General features: G+C 37.7%; 1 long non-coding RNA gene across 1 annotated transcript; it reads right to left on the reverse strand.

Moving 5' to 3' along the window:
- Window positions 1–1,141: 1,141 nt before the first annotated feature.
- Window positions 1,142–3,174, reverse strand: LOC132043385 (uncharacterized). Its single transcript, XR_009411790.1, has 3 exons — window positions 2,276–3,174; window positions 1,838–1,892; window positions 1,142–1,179 (listed from the first exon to the last, which is right to left on the reverse strand). It is a non-coding gene; the product is annotated as an uncharacterized LOC132043385 (long non-coding RNA).
- Between the last annotated feature and the right edge of the window lie 4,823 nt (window positions 3,175–7,997).

Consider the following 7,997-nt stretch of genomic DNA (forward strand, 5'->3'; position numbering starts at 1 on the left):
CACGCCTTGGTCAAAGCATACAAACGGTTTGGGCCACCGCTTATGTTGCCGGATTTCCGGTGCACGTCTGCTGATCGTTGTACGGCGAAGGCCGAGCCAATTTCTTGATTGAGTCCCGATTACCTCCTGTGCTATCGATTGAAAGGCAATTTCGGCAGACATACGGCCCTGCCGTCCACACTCATAGCAAATATTCGATCCGGTAGCGGCCTCCCCAGGATGCCTCTTCCACACTTAGCACAAATCGGATTGGTGAAGTTACTCGAGTCACATTGGCCCGAGATAAGGACCTGACGACTGACAAATTCCGCTCGACGGTTATCTTTCACGAACTTAGAAAGCCGGAGCACTTCTTGTGGGACGGAGAAGGTCCCAGGTGACCTGGTTTGAAGAACTTCTTCGTTTTTATTCTTCCGAAGGCTATGCAGTAGACTTGGCCCTCTTGTTGAATTTCTTATCTTTCTCTTTCTGCAAGGCTTCCTCCTCTTTTAGCCTTGTCTCACTACCCTGTACGAAAGCAACCATCTTGGAGATGGTCATTCCCCCATTCTGTGCAGCAATGTTGGCCCCCACTACAAGAAAAATGGCTATTAGGGACCGGAAATATGGTCCCTAAAAGTTTGTTTCTGGTCCTTACAAGTCAACAACGACCAGAAAAATCTGGTCGCCACCCATCGCAATAGGCTCCGCCACTAAAGGTCAATAGCGACGATATTTATTGACTCGTCCTTAAAACCCTTTAGGGACCGGATATATTCTGGTGGTCAAAATACTTTTAGGGACCATTTTTCTTGTCGTTATATGTCTTTAGTGACAATGTTTATGACTGGTGATATTCATTTGGGACTAGAATACCTGGTCGTCAAAAGTGATTCTTGGTCCAATTTTCATATGATCTATTTAAAATTATCATACAATTTACAATATAGACAACCATAAAGTATAAAATAAAATTACAAATAATATCATGCTTTCATTTATATTTTGTAATTAGTTACAAGAAAAGGAAATAAAGTAGCACTGTAATCACTACATTGTTACACAACCTCTCAGCCAAAAAAATACATCCTTAGCAAATAGTCTTCGCCTACCAGCTTATAGCAAATTGATAATCTAAGCGTCGACTTGTAGGAATTTTTCGATCTTGCATATCCACATTGTATTTCAAGTCTCTATTACCTGCAAGAACACCGAATAAAATTCTCTTCAAGAAAAGCTACAAAGATCGACTATAAAAGTTTGTTAAATAATTGTTAACATCATTATTGGATAAACTAAATTTACAACATGTTCTGAAGCTAGTTACAATATGATTATACTATCTAGGAATAAGATATTGTGATTTTTGAAGTGGTTCTTTTAATTGGAGCAATCATTTCCGCAAAAGAATCACTATAGTATCAAAGGATTAGCAATTCAAAAGAAATTAAGCTTGACCCATTTTCATCCAAGTATGTTTTACAAAATAGTAACTTAATCCATTGAAAAAACTCCTTTGTTGATCCGGCTTTCGCCCCTGACAAAAGACTTTCCCTGGGGTTGGGACTCTTGGGACAGGACTAGTTGCTTCGATTCCACTCATGGGGGCTACGCAGGTCTTGCCAACATTTAGCAGAAGTCCAACTTTACAAAAGTGGATCATACTAAAATAAAATGCTTTTGCATATTGGCATTGAAACTTTAACATTCATTTCCAGAAATGCCAAATTTCAAACTCAGTAGTCAGTACTATACCACAATCCTGAAAAATAAACTTATAAACCAGAATCTTTTTAGAAAGAATGCAAAAACATCTAAATAATTGAATTAGTAAGCTTGTTACATTTTTTACACATACATGGATATTGTTGGCATGCTTCATTAGCTGAACATATCTTTCCTTCCATAGGAATCTGCAGGTAGGAAAGAATGTTATAAACTTTGCCAACTGAGGTTCACTACACGACGAATTTCTACCAGTTCAAAAAGCCTAAAATCAGGAGTGACCCCCACCACTTTTGTAGCCAAGACAATTCCTGCAGTTGCAGGATGGCAGTTTCATACAGGTCATTGTTCAACATGAGTAACTCCTTACTCAAGCTCAAAGACGTTCAGTCCTCTGCACGCATACTAGAAGTACCATTTTATTAGTACAGTCGTATCTAACAATCATCAGTCCATCACCATAGAGTAGCAAGAAAAGAAACTATGGGCCTTCATTTGCTTCACCCTATCAATAGATTTGGCCACCTTTATCTCTTCACTTTTAGATCAACTATAATATTCGAAATGTTACCTGTACTATTTATCCCAAGAGATATTTTAGTCAAGCTGTGAGCAACTGCTTGAGATGCAGAAGTCTCATCATCTGTCATAGATCAGCGTCGCCGTCTTAAAATGCAATGAGCCATCCCAAAGACCGTCATTGGCCAGTATCTGACACTCGTCCTCATCAATCCTAGTTGTGAAAGTTGTTTCAGGCACAGGAACAATCCATGGTCTCAAGTACCTATCACCTAAAGCAAGAGTATTTAAAAGAAGCGAACAAGTACATTCAGTCATTCACACAAGGCTTGAAAAGATGGAGCTGGAGGCTCTGATTTTGAAAAGGAAGTAAATTTTCCCTTTCTAGTTTCTACTTTACTGAAAAGTAAATTGAGATTAACCGTCTCTTGAGTACTTCACATTTTGAACTTAAAACTTTTGTATATTAATAATTTCCAAACTACATCTTCACTTTAGCTTACTTTCACCAATAGAGGAAAAAAATTAATAAGCATAAATGTAAAAACCATAGAACGAGAGAAGATATATGCTTTGTAATAGGGAAATCCATTATCCAATGCATGACACGGCTAAAAGTATTTTATCATGAAATTCACCAAAAAGTAAAACGAATTACGGGACTTACTAGAGTGAAGAATTTATAACACTGATTCTTCGTAAGTTTGTAAGTATTCTACATCATCTCCTCCTTCCTTTAAAAAAGAATTTACATCCCAAATCCTTATATAGGCATTTATTTATTTTGTTCATATTGTAACAAATTATCCCTCCCATGTCATTAAAACTAGACTATCCCTCCCATGTCCTTAACTCTAGACTATCCCTCCCATGTCATTATCTAAACCTTTATGAGAATCTAAACATTATAAAAACAAATTGACACCATCAAATGCCCCAAAATAAAGTCTTGTCCTCCCACCCTCCCAAATGCAAAAAAAGACAAAAAAGAGAAATTAAGAAGAGAGCTTCATATTCTCGGCTCTAACCAAAAAAGAAAGTGTAGCCAATATAGCCCCTGAACTTCTCCGGAAAGCTTAGTAAAGAACCAAAAATCAAGTCTATTGAAATAGAATTAATAATCGAAATGCCATTAGTCAAGACTTCTGGTGGAACCCAACCTGCTACTTATTTTGAGCACTTAAGGGATTACTCTCCTTCCTCTAGAACCATCTTTCTCTATCCCTTATGATGTAGTCGTTGGCACCTCCAACCAAATTGAATTTTCCCAAGTGCTTCATATTGAAAAGGAAAGCAATCGAAGGCAAAAAGTGCTGTCATAACTTTTGTTTGCAATCTAAATGATGCAAAAAAGCAAGAGAGTAATAGAAGTGTAAGAAAACAAGTGCTATCATAACTACTGTTTTCCGCAAAGGTTTAAACTACTAACCTGAGTACGCAAAGATTTAAACTACTAACCTGAGTACGCAAAGGTTTGCATTAGTAACCAGAATATCAAGTGTTTTGGAGACAAATTTTTACCTTAGACGAGCATAATAATAAGCTTTTTCGCAAAACTTCTGATTCGAAACTTGACAATGAAAGGAAAATCGCTTTCGGAGAAGAAATGTTTACACAGCTAACAACATATTATTTCAACAAAGAAAAACAGACGAGATTAATTTTGAGTCGTACTTATAGAATTTGAAACTCTTCAATAATCATAACAAAACAAGCAAAGTATTTAGAAGATCAGATACAAATTATGAGATTCTAAAACTAACTACATAGATCTGTATAAATTACAGATAACATCCCCTATTTTGAAATCTCCGCCGGATAATTGACAGTAACAGTGAATGTGCATAGAGTTAGTAACATTTCACCGACTTTAGACTAGTGGCGGAGCTAGGATTTTCACTAAGGGGGTTCAAAGTATGAAAAAGTAAACACACGAAGAAGCCAAAGGGGTTCAACATCTACTATATATACATAAAATATAATTTAATCATGTATAAACAGTGTAATTTTTCACCGAAGGGGGTTCGGATGAGCCCCTTGGCTGTACCTAGCTCCGCCCCTGCTTCAGACGCATTCATTGCTATTGAAAATAAGAAATTCCATAAAAAGAAAAGAAGGATTCCAGTTCAAATACCAAGTAAAAGAACCAAACAACAACCGTAATCATGAATATATGATTCCATAGGCGTTGAGGCAGTGAACAATTGAAAACTTGAGAGGGAATAAGGAATAGAAAGAAAGGCCCTTTAAGACTGAGTTTTGATCGAAAGAACCAATATTGTATAATCAATTTTTTATGTAATTTACTGACATACAGATAAATCAGTAAAATTCAAGAAGCAGACACCACATTATATGGTATGGTTTGTTACTTTCTCCAACAACACCCCTTGTGCAGCCAACACAATACATACAGAGGAAATTAGCACCAATAGGGTGACTATTGGGTATCGAAATCGAGATAAGAGGAATTTGAAAAAGAAACCCTGTTATAAACCGATAATTAAATTTCATAGAATTTCGAAAATCCCATTTTAAGGAAACAACGAAATAGAAAGTTACCTCCATTGCCTCGATTATCGCAGTTGTTACATTGCAGTTGTTGCTGAGCCCAGCCGTAAACCTTCTTCATGAAATCGCAGGAGCAGTACTTGAAGGCGGGTCCCTCATCGCTCTCTCTTGAGAGTAAGTTATCCAAGAATTTTGAGGTGGGAATTCTTCGATACCAGCGGCGTCCTTCAATAGTCGATGGAGATAAAGAGCACTCAACGTCGGGCCAAGGTGAAGAGATTAGGGTTTATGGATTTTAATGTGTCGAGTGACTTTTGGGAAATGGATTTTATTACGACCCAAAAAAAGAGAGAAATGGACTTTAATGTAAGTGGGGCCTTGTCCCGCTAAATTTAGTTTCTGGGACTAGTTATTCATCTATAAAGAGACGCATTAAGTCTCTTCGTTATACAAAATATTAAAACTGCGAATTACGACCAGAAGGAAAACCCGTCTCTACAAGCACACTTTCAAAGACCAGATTTTTGTCTCATCCATAAAAGTTGGTCTCTAATAAGCCTTTTTCTTGTAATGCCCATCATACAAATGGGAATCAAGTCCTCCAACAAACCTCCTCACTCTTTCCCTCATATCTGGTACCATATGTGGAGCATGCTTAGCCAGACTAACAAATTCTAAATAGTAGTTCTGATCTAACCTGTCATTCTGCTTAAGCTTCAGAAATTGCTCAGCCTTAGCTTCTCTGACTTCTATTGGCATGAAGTGGTCTAGGAATGCGCTTGTAAATTCATCCCATGTAGCGTCAGGTGCATCCTCACCTCGGGATAATTCCCAAGATTCATACCAAGTGTTAGCAATGCCCCCGTAGGCCGATGAACTCCAAGAGTAGGCGCTTCGGTTTCAGAATCGTCATAATCCTGAAGATCTTTTGGAGAGCATCAATATAGTCCTGAGGGCCCTCATCTTTCTTTGTCCCCGTAAATACTGGGGGATTCATCCTGAGAAAGTCCTTAGTCTTAGAAGACTCTCCATTAGCTCCTGAACTTGACCTAGATTCCTAACGTTGGGCCTGAGCTGCTACCAGTTGTGTGAGCATATTGATAGCATTCCTAACATCCCCATCCAAATCACTAGGAGGTGTAATTGTAGGAGCGGTTTATGGCTGCTGTCTGAGTCGAAACGGTCTCTTCGCGAGTTGCTTTCACAGTAGCCCCTTGGCTGGTGGCTGTTGCCTTTCTGGTGTATTTTCTTTTTGCAGGCATTTTCTGAAAATACGTACACGCACGAATTAGAAAGGCATCCTGAAAGTACTGCTCTAACTGCACGATCTAGAGTATGAAGGAAGTGAGACAATCCTAAATGTCTTGGTGGTCAACTGTTTATATGTATGGGGCCCTCACACATATAAAAGTGACCCCACTGGACACGGTTTCATAGATTCCCTAAAGACACTTGAACCTAGGCTCTAATACCAAGCTTTGTCACACCCCGAACCATGGCCTGGGCGTAACACGGCACTCGGGCCTTGCTTGCATGTGTCCGAGCGAACCTCATGGCTTGCTTGTCAACATGGGCATCAAAACAATATAATCTATATGATGCAATTTAAATGAATCATGAATTGCGGAATAAAGTCTTAAAATTATCTCATAGCATGAAAAATCATGAAAACGTAATAGTCTACAAACATGAAAGCATAACTGACTCTGTGAACTAACATCTGTCTATGAAACCTCTAAAGCATGTCTGAATACTAACTACCAGGACATGCCCCTAGACTACCATAAACTAAATACTAGTGCAGACTTCATGTTGAACCACGGGAGGAGTGGGGCTCACCAATAAGTTGATAACTGAGGTGATCCTACTGCGCAGGTGTATGCTCCTGAAAACCGGTATCCGCGTGAAGTGTGGCCCCGGGCAAAAGGGACGTTAGTACATGGTGAATAGTACTAGTATGTAAAACCTACTGAAATAAAGAACATGACACAACATAGGTATAGGACATGAACTGAAACTGAATATAACTTAAACATGAGCATGAAACATGAGTAAAGTCTAAACAGTAAATCAATGGAAATACATATATATATATAAAAAACTGCTTGTAACGTGGGGAATGCTATAGTATAACCGATAATATGATTTGGTACTTGCGTCCTACCAGCAGAACACTCACACCTTGCCAAGGATATGAGATTTAAGTAATAATAAGCATGTAAGGATCCAAACTGCATAATGAAGGTGTTGCCTCCTTACTGACAACCCTTATCCTATGGTGACTACTTAGTTTCAGGCTTTACTGAGCCTTCTCGGTTAACTAAGAAACTCCCAAAAACATGAACAGGATATAGTTGGCTAAGAAGCCCATGATTTTCATGAAATAACTTGTAAATAACTTGTAATCATGATTTCACGAAATAACTTGTAATATGGTTTTATGAAATATCTTGTAACATGATTTCATGAGATAACTTGTCATAGTCTTGCAAACATGTTCTTGATTCATGAGTAATAACAACAGTTAATAATTATGTATATATAATTGACTTGAAAACATGCTTGTAAATTGCTAGATAAAAATCATAAAGTTTCATATAAACATAATGAGAACACATGAGGAAGAATTCATAATTCATGGATTAAGCTAGGGTTCCTAATAACCGTAATGGAAGATTAGGAATACAATAATGAATATAGATACAAAATTCATGTACATAAATACATAAATACGGGCTACCAATATGTTGGGTTTAATTCCCTAGGATTTGAACTTCATGGATATCAAAAAATGGAGCATGGGGAAGAACGTAGACATTCCCACATGTAGATAGAAGTTCTACATACCTTAATTTCTCCAAAACTTGAAATAAAGACTTGAATTTTGGAGAAGATTTCCTAAATCTTGATTCTTGAACCTTGAGATGGGTTTTCTTGAAAACCCTAGATTAGGAACAATGATTTCTTGCTTAGATTATTAGAGTATATGTTAGAATTGTGTTGGAAGGGTTTGGATTAACTTACCTTAATGTTTTGGATTGTTGTTAGGGCTTGGAATTGTGAATAATGAAATAAAAGAACTCAAGGCTTGAATTTATACAAAAGTGAGGCGAAAATTATATGGACATATTATATGGTCCGTATAAAGTTATACGGTCCGTATAATATGACCATATTTTATCATGGCACAAAACAGAACGTCGGGTTGAGGTTTCATGAAGTACGGACGAGTTATACGGTCCGTATAAAATTATATGGGCCGT

This window comes from Lycium ferocissimum, unplaced genomic scaffold (genome assembly GCF_029784015.1).
Source record: "Lycium ferocissimum isolate CSIRO_LF1 unplaced genomic scaffold, AGI_CSIRO_Lferr_CH_V1 ctg2356, whole genome shotgun sequence".
NCBI classification, from domain to species: Eukaryota; Viridiplantae; Streptophyta; class Magnoliopsida; order Solanales; family Solanaceae; genus Lycium; species Lycium ferocissimum.